This window comes from Lycium barbarum, chromosome 3 (assembly GCF_019175385.1).
Source record: "Lycium barbarum isolate Lr01 chromosome 3, ASM1917538v2, whole genome shotgun sequence".
NCBI classification, from domain to species: Eukaryota; Viridiplantae; Streptophyta; class Magnoliopsida; order Solanales; family Solanaceae; genus Lycium; species Lycium barbarum.
Window position 1 is genome coordinate 89,198,309 of NC_083339.1, and position 14,238 is coordinate 89,212,546.

The following is a 14,238-nucleotide window of genomic DNA, read 5'->3' on the forward strand; positions in this document are numbered from 1 at the left end:
ACGTCGCTATCTTCACGAGAGAATTCGAATTAGTATTAGTTAATCGACTATAAAAACATGTCGTTATTCCTAAGGACAATTGGGCAGCGTTTCCTTTATTTCTACTACTTTTCTCATGTCTCGTTTCAACTCCCAAACACTTACAACATCATTTACAATATCGTATCAACAATCGTCATATATATACCTTAAGAAAAATCCACCATTTTCTCCAATTTCTCCACCTTTAGTGGTTTTAGCTCATCATCTTAATTTCACATACTTCACACCTACTCCATGCTCTATACGTCATTTATAACGTATTCATAATCATAGCACACCAACATTCATGATCCAGCCTAGCTATCACCCAATTATGGCACTATTCACTCAGTAATGGTGCATTTTCTATGTCTTGCTACAATTCAAGTGTCTTAGCTTTCCAATACTTTAAAAAACATGATAAAGTCATTAAACTTACCTTACATGATGGTGGAATATGTCTAGAGTGGAATTCCTTCCTCTTTCACCAAACCCTGCTTCACCTCATTTGAGATTTCTTGGTTTGGATGAACGTCACTTGAGTTTCATACACTTGGCTTCATGGATTTAATGTTGTTGATCTTGATGTTCCTTTGATTCTCTTGGATGAAGTGTTTGGAGAATATTCTAGAGTGTTCTTGAATTGTGGAGATGAGAAATGAAATAAAATGAGTTTAGGGTCCCTTTTAATAACTCAAAATCTGATTTTTAATAAACAGCAGTCGGGGTGTACAGTGGTCGTAAACCACAGTTTACCGACCCTATACTAGTTTATGGGCCGTATTACGTGGTCGTATTTAAGCATATCAAAAAACAGAAAGGTTTGCTGAAGGTCATGATGGTTTACGGCCACAGTTTACGGTCCGTATTTCATTTTACGGTCCGTAAACTGGGTCGTATTTTACCATTTAAGCTTTGGACAGAAAGTTGAAATTTTTTTAACGGTGGAGGACGATGGCAGTATACGGTCCGTAAATCACTTTACGGGTCGTATTCTGTTTTACGACCACTGGCTGAATTGAAATTCTACAACTTTCTTATTTCCAAAAACTTCATGAATCGCCATTCCCTACATAGTAAAACGTCGCACACTCATGCCCTTTGTTGGTCTATTCATTGTACATGTACGGGGACTTTTCCGAGGTGTATCATTATAAGACCTTATTAGGGGAAAGTCCAGCATAGGGGTTCCTCAATGACAGAAATGATAGCAAGCAAAAAGGGGGAAGTCAACTTGAAAAAGAAATCGGAGAAAAGTGATATGGCAAAGTAGTAATGGTTTGTGATTGGTATAATCAAGAGTGTGAGTGATATCTTTAGCTGGATGTAAAATACCAAGACTGCAGAAAGATGAATAACGAAATAGGACGATTGTTAGAAAAGGGATCACCATAATAAGGATGAGTGGGGACGATCAGAAGGAACAGAATGAGTTTTGGACGCGAAGAATGGATTGTATAGAGGTAATATATTTTAAAGGACAGAGCCGTACTGAGTTAAGAATCGGATTCCTTCTGCAAGGAATAAAGGATTGATTATAAAAAGGGAGGTAATAAGATAAATTGTGGAGGAAAGAATGTAAAGGAAAAAGGTGGCCATGAGTTATGAGTTTACCATACGACTGTCACGACCCAACCCCGTAGGCCGTGACTCGTGCCCGAATTGGACACTCATATTATATGTTAACTATAGTCATTTAGAATTAGCATGTCATGATCTCATTTGTTTATAAAATGATAGGGAGTTATTTTAAATTCGTCAAGTTTTGTATGTCTTAGTCACCTGTCTCCCGAGGAGTTGCACTTTTCAAACAACAACATATATATATATATATATATATATATATATATATATATATATATATATATATATATATATATATAATCCTAAGCAAGCCGACAAGGCTGCCACGATATACAAAATACCAAACATACACATATATGCAAGCCGACAGGGCTGCCATTACGAATGGGTACGCCCCAAACTTAAGTCAAAACATAAAACGCATCAACAACTGTAAACAGACCCACACAGATGTCCACAGACCTCTAAGAGTAATGACCATATTATGTGGCGGGACAGGGCCCCGCCATACCCAAACAAACACATACGAGCACAACATAAGGAGATTATACCACAAGCTAGCTCCGGAACAAAGGAGCAGTCCAAAATATTTGAATGATGACCTAAGTTGGCGGATCTCCGAAACGAGCGTCTGTACCTGCGGGCATGAACGCAGCCCCCCGAGGAAAGGGGGTCAGTACGGAATATGTACTGAATATGTAAAGCTTGAAACATAGTAATAGACTTATATTGAGACAAGGTGTATAGGATTTAATGCAACAACCAGACTTTCATAAAATTTGCCTTTGAATATATTTCATCTGTATCGTTCTCATATCAATGTCATTATATAGTTTCGTAATCAAAGCTGCATAGTCATGCTGTATATAACATATATAACGTGTCCCGACCCTTTTTATGAGGGACTCGGTATTTATAATCATGGCATCATAAACATAAACATGTACGTGTCCCGGCCCTTTAATGAGGGACTCGGTAATAATGAATATATATATGCCTTCCTGGCCACCATCTCCACATCATCATATTATCATATCGTCATATCATCATCATATCATTATGTCATCATATCATCATCATACCATCATATATATATATATATAACGTGTCCCGGCCCTTTAATGAGGGACTCGGTGAATAATATAGTAAACATGCGCATGAAAACGTATCCTGGCCCGGGACCGAGTGAAGGATATAGCGGTAAGCACGAGCAGAATAATAGGCAACCACATATATGCAATTCATCTTTTTTGAGACTCAATGGATAAGCAACTAACCAGCTCTAAAGTGTCAAAATAATATTCATATTCAGTTCATTTTAAGTCTCATAACAAACTATTCAAGAAACATTTCAGATTTCATGTACGTGTATCACTTTAACAAGGTATAGCTTTTGAAAGTCAAGTATGTCTCTAGTTGTGCAATTCTTTAAGTATAGGAACTTTCATGCATTATTCATTAGTCAATCATATTGTAGGCACATGACAATAACCTTAATGAAATATAGAATCATAAGTCATACATGAAACTAGAGAATAGAATTTACCCCAAAGTTCATATCGTTTCATTCTTACGTCTAGGACATGCCAAAAGAAAGAAGGAATAGGCTTTACATACCTTTTGCCTTTAGTTGTATTCTAATTTGTACTTGATGCCCAAAAACACTTATCCTATATCAAGATGTGAAGAACTACAATTAGTCTACAAGGGCATTCAATACGTCTTGTGACATTCACACTTCCTTTCTAACAATTAAACGATGTTTCGTTCGCATTCGAACCAACTAGCGTTACAAGCTACCATTGCTAATCGTTCTTTCATATATTGATCAAAACTTGTTTAAGCATGACTTAGGGAACTTGGGCAGTCTATACACCATCCAAAACAGTTTCATACACACGGCTAATCAACACACATCGCATTTCCATTCTTACTTAGCAAATTTCCAGTTTTAACTTGCAACAACACAACACTTTTAATGACTTTACTTTCATGAATCTTGGAACTGTTTTAACATCATTTTCATTCTTACAACAGCCCACAATCATTTCAGTTTTAACTTGAATCATGGCATTTTACATTCGCTAAACGTTTGCAACAAGAATCAACATTCAACACACACAATTTTTTACTTCTAACTTCCAAAAACTGTCCACGGTTTTGGACTGCCTTTACACCTCAATATAATTCATTTCTTTAACACCCCAATTCACATATTCAACATGCATACAATACACCACAATGTCCATAACAACAACAATCGAAATGTGACCCAAAACAGTCCCTAATTCTCCCTAAAACAGTCCCTACTACACGGCTACAACACCCTTCCACCATTTCATGATTTTCATCCGTTTATCCAACTACAATGCATTCAATCCATTTCCAATACATGTTCAACAAGATTAAGCATGACTTCATTAGAATCTTCAACACATGATTCATTGTAAATTCGAGCAAAAACAGTCCAATATCCAACATGCAACATCACAACCAAACTCCTACAATCTTTGTTCATTTACATATGTTGATACATATTCAATTCACCAACAATACATGCACAATGAAATCAGTCATGAACTCACCTCACACACGGGTCACTCCCTACTTCAACTACAACCACAATCCTACAACAACTTGCATGAACTATACATTCAAATCATCATGCAACACAAGAAACAACAAACATTCTTACCTTTCAATCTTGTGCTTCACTTGGCCGAAACTTCAATCTATTTGGGTGCTTCACTTTCTTGTTTCTCTTCAACAACTAACACACCTTCTTATACACTAGATGATGAGTAAATTTGATGGAGAAAAACTGGAATTTTTGGGCACAATTTCACCTCACTCTCTCGGCTAGCTCTTAGCCGAGAGCACCTCTCTCTACACTCTTCTTTCTCTAACTTTGGGTGTTGAAATGAATTGCTAAAGTGGAGTGAATCAGAATTTTGTGTCTATATGTCCCCCCTCCTTGACTTGGACATGTGGATCACACTAAATTGAGTCAAGATTCCTTGACCACAACCTTGAAAGGCACGGCCAAACATGGTCCAAAAGTGGACTGATTTTTGGTCTTTCCAATCCCACTTATTAATCCAATTATGGTTAGTTTAATCCCAATTTTCCATTAATAGTTTAATGCCACACGAAAATTGTGGATAAATTGTGACTCGACACGAAACCGAAAGTTAAAATCTCTACTTCATATCTTAAGATAGTCTTGCCTTTAACTTGTCGCGCTTATTTTAAAACGTCGCGACGTATGAAAATACGGGACATAACATCCCCCCCCCCCCCCCTTTAGAACATTCGTCCTCGAATGTCGATTTTTTTTCCCGTTAGGTTCTATAAGGGTTTTGGGAAGGGTTTTCCTTATTGCTAACATATAAATTGAGCAGACAATTTAACACAATCAAGTAAAGGATTTTAAATTATCTGTAGATGTGGAAAACAAGTGAGGATATTTCTTTTTCATCTCCTCTTCAGCCTCCCAAGTCATCTCCTCCCTGTTATTGTTCTGCCACAACACTTTAACCGACGCCACATCTTTTGTTCGTAACCTCCTGATTTGTCGATCAAGCATGGCAATAGGTTGCTCTTCATATGATAGCTCCTCTGTTACCTGAATATCACCTGTAGGGAACACCCTGGAAGGATCGCCTATATACTTCCGAAGCATTGACACATGGAAGACCGGATGTACAGCTGCTAAGTCCGCTGGTAGGTCTAACTCGTAAGCAACTTGGCCTACTTTACGGATGACCTGATAAAGTCCAATGTACCTTTGGCTCAACTTCCCTTTCTTGACGAATCTCATAACACCCTTCATGGGTGACACTCTCAAGAACACCCAATCGCCAACCTGAAATTCCAAGTGTCGATGTCGATTATCCGCATACGCCTTCTGCCGACTCTGAGCTGCCAGTAATCTTTCCTGAATAAGTTTCACCTTATCGACAGCCTGCTGAACCATATCTGGGCCTATCAGCTTAGCCTCGCCAACATCAAACCAGCCTATAGGGGATCTGCATTTCCTGCCATACAGGGCTTCGTACGGCGCCATCTGAATGCTAGAGTGGTAACTGTTATTGTAAGCAAACTCGATAAGCGGCAAGTGATCCTCCTAGCTGCCTTTGAAGTCAATAACACAGGCTCTCAACATATCTTGTAGCGTCTGGATGGTGCGCTCAGCCTGCCTGTCAGTCTGAGGATGAAATGCGGTGCTGAGATTCACCTGTGTCCCTAATCCCTCCTGGAAAGATCTCCAGAAGTTAGCTGTAAACTGGGCCCCTCTATCTGAGATAATAGCTGTGGGAACTCCATGAAGTCTCACTATCTCTTTAAGATACAATCGGGCATAATCCTCAGCTGAGTACGAAGTCCTGACTGGAAGAAAGTGGGCTGATTTTGTCAGTCTATCAACAATAACCCAGACAGAGTCATTTTTCCGTGGAGTGCGAGGGAAACCTGTGACGAAGTCCATATTAATTACCTCCCATTTCCAGGTTGGAATTTCCATCTCCTGCAATAGCCCTCCAGGCTTCTGGTGCTCTATCTTAACCTGGTGACAATTTGGGCACTGGGCCACAAATTCGGCTATGTCCTTTTTCATACCATCCCACCAGTACAAACACCTAAGATCATGATACATTTTTGTCGATCCCGGGTGAATAGAATAACGAGCACAGTGTGCTTCCCCCATTACCTGCTGCCGCAACCCTGCAACCTCAGGTACACATAATCTGTCTCTGTATCGTAGTACTCCATCGGATGACATCTTAAATGGGGTCTCGTCCTTCTGAAGTGTTGTATCTCTATAATGTACCAGAACAGGATCCTCATATTGCCGCCTCTTTACCTCTTCTACAATAGAGGACTCAGCAACACCTCGTACAATAATGCTACCATTATCAGAATCGGCCAAACGAACTCCAAGACTAGCTAGCTGATGAATCCCACGGACAATCTCTTTCTTTTCTGGTTGTACGCCTGCCAAACAAGCCATAGATTTATGGCTGAGTGCATCTGCTACCACATTAGCCTTTCCTGGGTGATATCGAATATCGACATCATAATCTTTCAGCAACTCTAACCATCTCCTCTGTCGCAAATTCAGCTCCTTCTGCATAAAGATATACTGGATACTTTTATGATCTGTATAAATATCAACATGCACGCCATACAGATAATGTCTCCATATCTTCAAAGCATGTATCACTGCTGCCAACTCCAGGTCATGTGTAGGATAATTTCTCTCATGTTTCCTAAGTTGTCGGGAGGCATAGGCTATAACTCTGCCGTGCTGCATCAACACGCAACCCAACCCAACACCGGAAGCATCACAATAGACAACATAGCCCTCTGACCCTTTAGGAAGAGTTAGAACAGGAGTTGTAGTCAACTTATCTTTCAATAATTGAAAACTCCGTTCACAAGCATCGGTCCACTGGAATTTAGCTGCCTTCTGTGTTAGCGTTGTTAAAGGCGCTGAAATAGAGGCAAACTTTTCTACAAATCTCCTTTAATACCCTGCAAGCCCCAGAAAACTATGTACCTCAGTAGGCATCGTAGGTCTAGGCCAGGTTTTGACCGCTTCGATTTTCTGCGAGTCTACCCGAATACCATCTGCTCCAACAATATGCCCCAGAAATGCTACAGAAGTCAACCAGAATTCACATTTAGAGAACTTAGCATATAACTTCTGGAGCTGGAGTACCCTGAGTACTGTCCTCAAGTGCTCTGCATGCTCTTCTTCCGATCGTGAATAGACCAGAATATCATCAATGAATACAATCACGAACAAGTCAAGGAATGGCTTAAACACCCTGTTCATCAAGTCCATGAACACTGCTGCAGCATTGGTCAGCCCAAAAGACATCACTCTAAACTCGTAATGTCCATATCGGGTCCTGAATGCAGTCTTCGGAATATATGTCTCCCTTACCCGCACCTGGTGATAACCTGACCGCAGGTCTATCTTTGAGAAGCATTTAGCACCCAGCAACTGATCAAATAAATCATCAATCCTGGGGAGGGGATATCTGTTCTTTATTGTGACTTTGTTCAGCTGCCTATAGTCAATGCACATCCGCAGTGACCCATCTTTCTTTCGTACAAATAATACTGGTGCTCCCCAAGGTGATATACTGGGCCTGACAAAACCCTTTTCCAGCAAATCTCTCAGTTGCTCCTTCAATTCTTTCAATTCTGCAGGTGCCATTCTGTAAGGAGGAATAGATATAGGTCGAGTGTCTGGCAATACATCTATAGTGAACTCTATCTCACGTTCAGGAGGAAGGCCTAGAAGTTCATCTGGGAATACACCTGAAAATTCATTAACCACCGGGACAGATTGTAGAGTCGGTGTTTCTGCTTTCAAGTCATGCATACGAACCAGGTGATAAATATAGCCCTTTTTAACCATCTTCCTTGCCTCGAGGTATGAAATAAACTTACCCCTCGGCGATGCTGTATTCCCTCTCCACTCTATAATTAGTTCCCCTGGGAACTGAAACCGAACTACTTTTCCTCGGCAATCAACGTTAGCATAGCAGGAAGCTAACCAATCCATCCCCATAATAACATCGAACTCAGTCATGGTTAACTCTATCAAATCTGCTTTGGTAAAGCGATTACATATGACTACCGAACAGTCTTTATATACTAGCTCTGCTAAGACAAAGTCCCCTACTGGTGTAGCTACTTCAAATGGTTCTATTGATTCAGATTTTATCCCAATTTTACTAGCAACAAAAGGGGAAATATATGATAATGTGGAGCCTGGGTCTATCAATGCATATACATCTCGGGAGAAAATCGATACTATACCTGTGACCACATTTGGCGACGCTTCCTGATCCTGTCTGCTGGCTAAAGCATATAAGCGGTTGGAAGGACCGCCAGAACCAGAAGCCTCTCCACGGCCTCTGCCACGGCCTGCTGGTGTCTGAATACCTTGCCCCATAGGGCGCATAGCAACTGAAGAAGAAGAACCCGCAACTGATCCCGTAGGCTGAGTTGGGCCACCTGCACCACCCCCAAATCGACATTCCCTCATAGTATGGCCCTGACGGCCACAAGTGAAACAAGCACCTGTCATGAAACGACACTCCCCCGGATGGCGTCTGCCACATCGAGGACACGGGGGTATAGGTGGTCTCATCTGGCCCGAATTCCTGTGCATCTGGAATCCTGAAGTCATGGAGCTTTGACCAGCTCCCGAGTACCCCGTGCTATCAAACCTCCTACCAGTAAATCGTGAAGGTGCACTCCGTGCCGGCTGGGAAGGATATCGACTATACTGCTGTTGGGGCTGTCCGCCCCGAAAGTCACCAGAATGATACCCAGCTGATCTAGCTCTCTTATGTTGACCCCTGTCCTGCTCCCTATCAAATCGACGCCCTCTCTGTCGACCCTCAACTCCCTGTGCATATGCCTGCACTCGAGCGATATTTATACTGGGCTGAGAAGCCATTGCCATGCAGCTATCAATCAAATAATTATCCAACCCCATTACATAACGATGCACCCTATCTGCCATGTCAGCTACCATAGCGGGCGCGTACCTAGCCAGCGAATCAAACTCGATGCTATAGTCTCGAACACTTCTACCATTCTACCTTAGGTGTATAAATCTGTCAACTTTGGTTCGCCTCATCTCTGGAGGCAGAAAATGACCCAGAAAAGCCTCTACGAACTCGTCCCATACTGCTGGTGGAGCATCTTCACCCCTGGACAACTCCCAGGACTCATACCAATTAACTGCCACATCCCGCAACCGATATGAAGCAAACTCGACCGACTCAGTCTCGGAGGATTTTGTCACCTGCAACGTACGCAGCATCTGTCGAATAAACTCCTGTGGATCCTCTGCGGGTTTTGACCCATAGAACTCTGGGGGGTTACAAGTCAGAAAATCGCGGACCCTCAAACTGTCATGTCTATCCGCATAATCACCTCCTAACCCACGTCTCCGAGCCTGTCCCGATACCAACCAAGTCAATAACTGTACTGCTTCACGCATAGCCCTATCCTCGGCCCCTGGCTGGGGAGCTGGAGGCTCGGGTGCTGGAGCCGTAGAAGCTGGTGGTAAATCTGTCAACTGACCTGCAGCTGTTGCTGCCCTAGGCTCCTCTGATAGTGATGGTGTAGCGGAGCTCGCTGACTGAATCCTAGTCCCAGGCACATATTGGGAATAAGCTCTAGTGACCCTCCGGGTCCCACTGGTCTCCCCAACTACCGCTTTGCCCTTCTGGGCGGCTGTTGCCTTCTTTGGAGGCATCGCTGTAAACATAACAATCTGTTAGGGAAAGATTTATCCTGATAATACAGCTCTATCGCACGATCTAGAATGAGAAGAAATGACGACATCCTAAATGTCCTGTAGCTTCCTGTTTATAAACGTGGTGCACAACACATCGATAAACAAGATTCTACTAGACACAGTCTGTGGACACTCCGAGGATTTGACCGCTCTGATACCACTTTTGTCACGACCCAACCCCGTAGGCCGTGACTCGTGCCCGAATTGGACACTCATATTATATGTTAACTATAGTCATTTACAATTAGCATGTCATGATCTCATTTGTATATAAAAAGATAGGGAGTTATTTTAAATTCGTCAAGTTTTGTATGTCTTAGTCACCTGTCTCCCGAGGAGTTGAACTTTTCAAACAACAACATATATATATATATATAATCCTAATCAAGCCGACAAGGCTGCCACGATATACAAAATACCAAACATACACACATATGCAAGCCGACAAGGCTGCCATTACGAATGGGTACGCCCCAAACATAAGTCAAAACATAAAACGCATCAACAACTGTAAACAGACCCACACATATGTCCACAGACCTCTAAGAGTAATGACCGTATTATGTGGCGGGACAGGGCCCCGCCGTACCCAAACAAACACATACGAGCACAACATAAGGAGATTATACCACAAGCTAGCTCCGGAACAAAGGAGCAGTCCAAAATAGCTGAATGATGACCTAAGTTGGCGGATCTCCGAAACGAGCGTCTGTACCTGCGGGCATGAACGCAGCCCCCCGAGGAAAGGGGGTCAGTACGGAATATGTACTGAATATGTAAAGCTTGAAACATAGTAATAGACGTATATTGAGACAAGGTGTATAGGATTCAATGCAACAACCAGACTTTCATAAAATTTGCCTTTGAATATATTTCATCTGTATCGTTCTCATATCAATGTCATTATATAGTTTCGTAATCAAAGCTGCATAGTCATTCTGTATATAACATATATAACGTGTCCCGACCCTTTTTATGAGGGACTCGGTATTTATAATCGTGGCATCATAAACATAAACATGTACGTGTCCCGGCCCTTTAATGAGGGACTCGGTAATAATGAATATATATATGCCCTCCTGGCCACCATCTCCACATCATCATATTATCATATCGTCATATTATCATCATATCATTATGTCATCATATCATCATCATACCATCATATATATATATATATAACGTGTCCCGGCCCTTTAATGAGGCACTCGGTGAATAATATAGTAAACATGCGCATGAAAACGTATCCTGGCCCGGGACTCAGTGAAAGATATAGCGGTAAGCACGAGCAGAATAATAGGCAACCACATATATGCAATTCATCTTTTTTGAGACTCAATGGATAAGCAACTAACCAGCTCTAAAGTGTCAAAATAATATTCATATTCAGTTCATTTTAAGTCTCATAACAAACTATTAAAGAAACATTTCAGATTTCATGTACATGTATCACTTTAACAAGGTATAGCTTTTGAAAGTCAAGTATGTCTCTAGTTGTGCAATTCTTTAAGTATAGGAACTTTCATGCATTATTCATTAGTCAATCATATTGTAGGCACATGACAATAACCTTAATGAAATATAGAATCATAAGTCATACATGAAACTAGAGAATAGAATTTACCCCAAGGTTCATATCGTTTCATTCTTACGTCTAGGACATGCCAAAAGAAAGAAGGAATAGGCTTTACATACCTTTTGCGTTTAGTTGTATTCTAATTTGTACTTGCTGCCCAAAAACACTTATCCTATATCAAGATGTGAAGAACTACAATTAGTCTACAAAGGCATTCAATACGTCTTGTGACATTCACACTTCCTTTCTAACAATTAAACGACGTTTCGTTCGCATACGAACCAACTAGCGTTACAAGCTACCATTGCTAATCGTTCTTTCATATATTGATCAAAACTTGTTTAAGCATGACTTAGGGAACTTGGGCAGTCCATACACCATCCAAAACAGTTTCATACACACGGCTAATCAACACACATCGCATTTCCATTCTTACTTAGCAAATTTCCAGTTTTAACTTGCAACAGCACAACACTTTTAATGACTTTACTTTCATGAATCTTGGAACTGTTTTACCATCATTTTCATTGTTACAACAGACCACAATCATTTCAGTTTTAACTTGAATCATGGCATTTTACATTCGCTAAACGTTTGCAACAAGAATCAACATTCAACACACACAATATTTTACTTCTAACTTCCAAAAACTGTCCACGGTTTTGGACTGCCTTTACACCACAATATAATTCATTTATTTAACACCCCAATTCACATATTCAACATGCATACAATACACCACAATGTCCATAACAACAACCATCGAAATGTGACCCAAAACAGTCCCTAATTCTCCTTAAAACAGTCCCTACTACACGGCTACAACACCCTTCCATCATTTCATGATTTTCATCCGTTTATCCAACTACAATGCATTCAATCCATTTCCAATACATGTTCAACAAGACTAAGCATGAATTCATTAGAATCTTCAACACATGATTCATTTTAAATTCGAGCAAAAACAGTCGAATATCCAACATGCAACATCACAACCAAACTCCTACAATCTTTGTTCATTTACATATGTTGATACATATTCAATTCACCAACAATACATGCACAATGAAATCAGTCATGAACTCACCTCACACACGGCTCACTCCCTACTTCAACTACAACCACAATTCAACAACAACTTGCATGAACTATACATTCAAATCATCATGCAACACAAGAAACAACAAACATTCTTACCTTTCAATCTTGTGCTTCACTTGGCCGAAACTTCAATCTATTTGGGTGCTTCACTTTCTTGTTTCTCTTCAACAACTAACACACCTTCTTATACACTAGATGATGAGTAAATTTGATGGAGAAAAACTGGAATTTTTGGGCACAATTTCACCTCACTCTCTCGGCTAGCTCTTAGCCGAGAGCACCTCTCTCTACACTCTTCTTTCTCTAACTTTGGGTGTTGAAATGAATTGCTAAAGTGGAGTGAATCAGAATTTTGTGTCTATATGTCCCCCCTCCTTGACTTGGACATGTGGATCACACTAAATTGAGTCAAGATTCCTTGACCACGACCTTGAAAGGCACGGCCAAACATGTTAAAATCTCTACTTCATATCTTAAGATAGTCTTGCCTTTAACTTGTCGCGCTTATTTTAAAACGTCCCGACGTATGAAAATACGGGACATAACATCCCCCCCCCCCCCCCTTTAGAACATTCGTCCTCGAATGTCGATTTTTTTTCCCGTTAGGTTCTATAAGGGTTTTGGGAAGGGTTTTCCTTATTGCTAACATATAAATTGAGCAGACAATTTAACACAATCAAGTAAAGGAGTTTAAATTACCTGTAGATGTGGAAAACAAGTGAGGATATTTCTTTTTCATCTGCTCTTCAGCCTCCCAAGTCATCTCCTCCCTATTATTGTTCTGCCACAACACTTTAACCGACGCCACATCTTTTGTTCGTAACCTCCTGATTTGTCGATCAAGTATGGCAATAGGTTGCTCTTCATATGATAGCTCCTCTGTTACCTGAATATCACCTGTAGGGAACACCCTGGAAGGATCGCCTATATACTTCCGAAGCATTGACACATGGAAGACCGGATGTACAGCTGCTAAGTCCGCTGGTAGGTCTAACTCGTAAGCAACTTGGCCTACTTTACGGATGACCTGATAAAGTCCAATGTACCTTTGGCTCAACTTCCCTTTCTTGACGAATCTCATAACACCCTTCATGGGTGACACTCTCAAGAACACCCAATCGCCAACCTGAAATTCCAAGTGTCGACGTCGATTATCCGCATACGCCTTCTGCCGACTCTGAGCTGCCAGTAATCTTTCCTGAATAAGTTTCACCTTATCGACAGCCTGCTGAACCATATCTGGGCCTAACAGCTTAGCCTCGCCAACATCAAACCAGCCTATAGGGGATCTGAATTTCCTGCCATACAGGGCTTCGTACGGCGCCATCTGAATGCTAGAGTGGTAACTGTTATTGTAAGCAAACTCGATAAGCGGCAAGTGATCCTCCCACCTGCCTTTGAAGTCAATAACACAGGCTCTCAACATATCTTGTAGCGTCTGGATGGTGCGCTCAGCCTGCCCGTCAGTCTGAGGATGAAATGCGGTGCTGAGACTCACTTGTGTCCCTAATCCCTCCTGGAAAGATCTCCAGAAGTTAGCTGTAAACTGGGCCCCTCTATCTGAGATAATAGCTGTGGGAACTCCATGAAGTCTCACTATCTCCTTAAGATACAATCGGGCATAATCCTC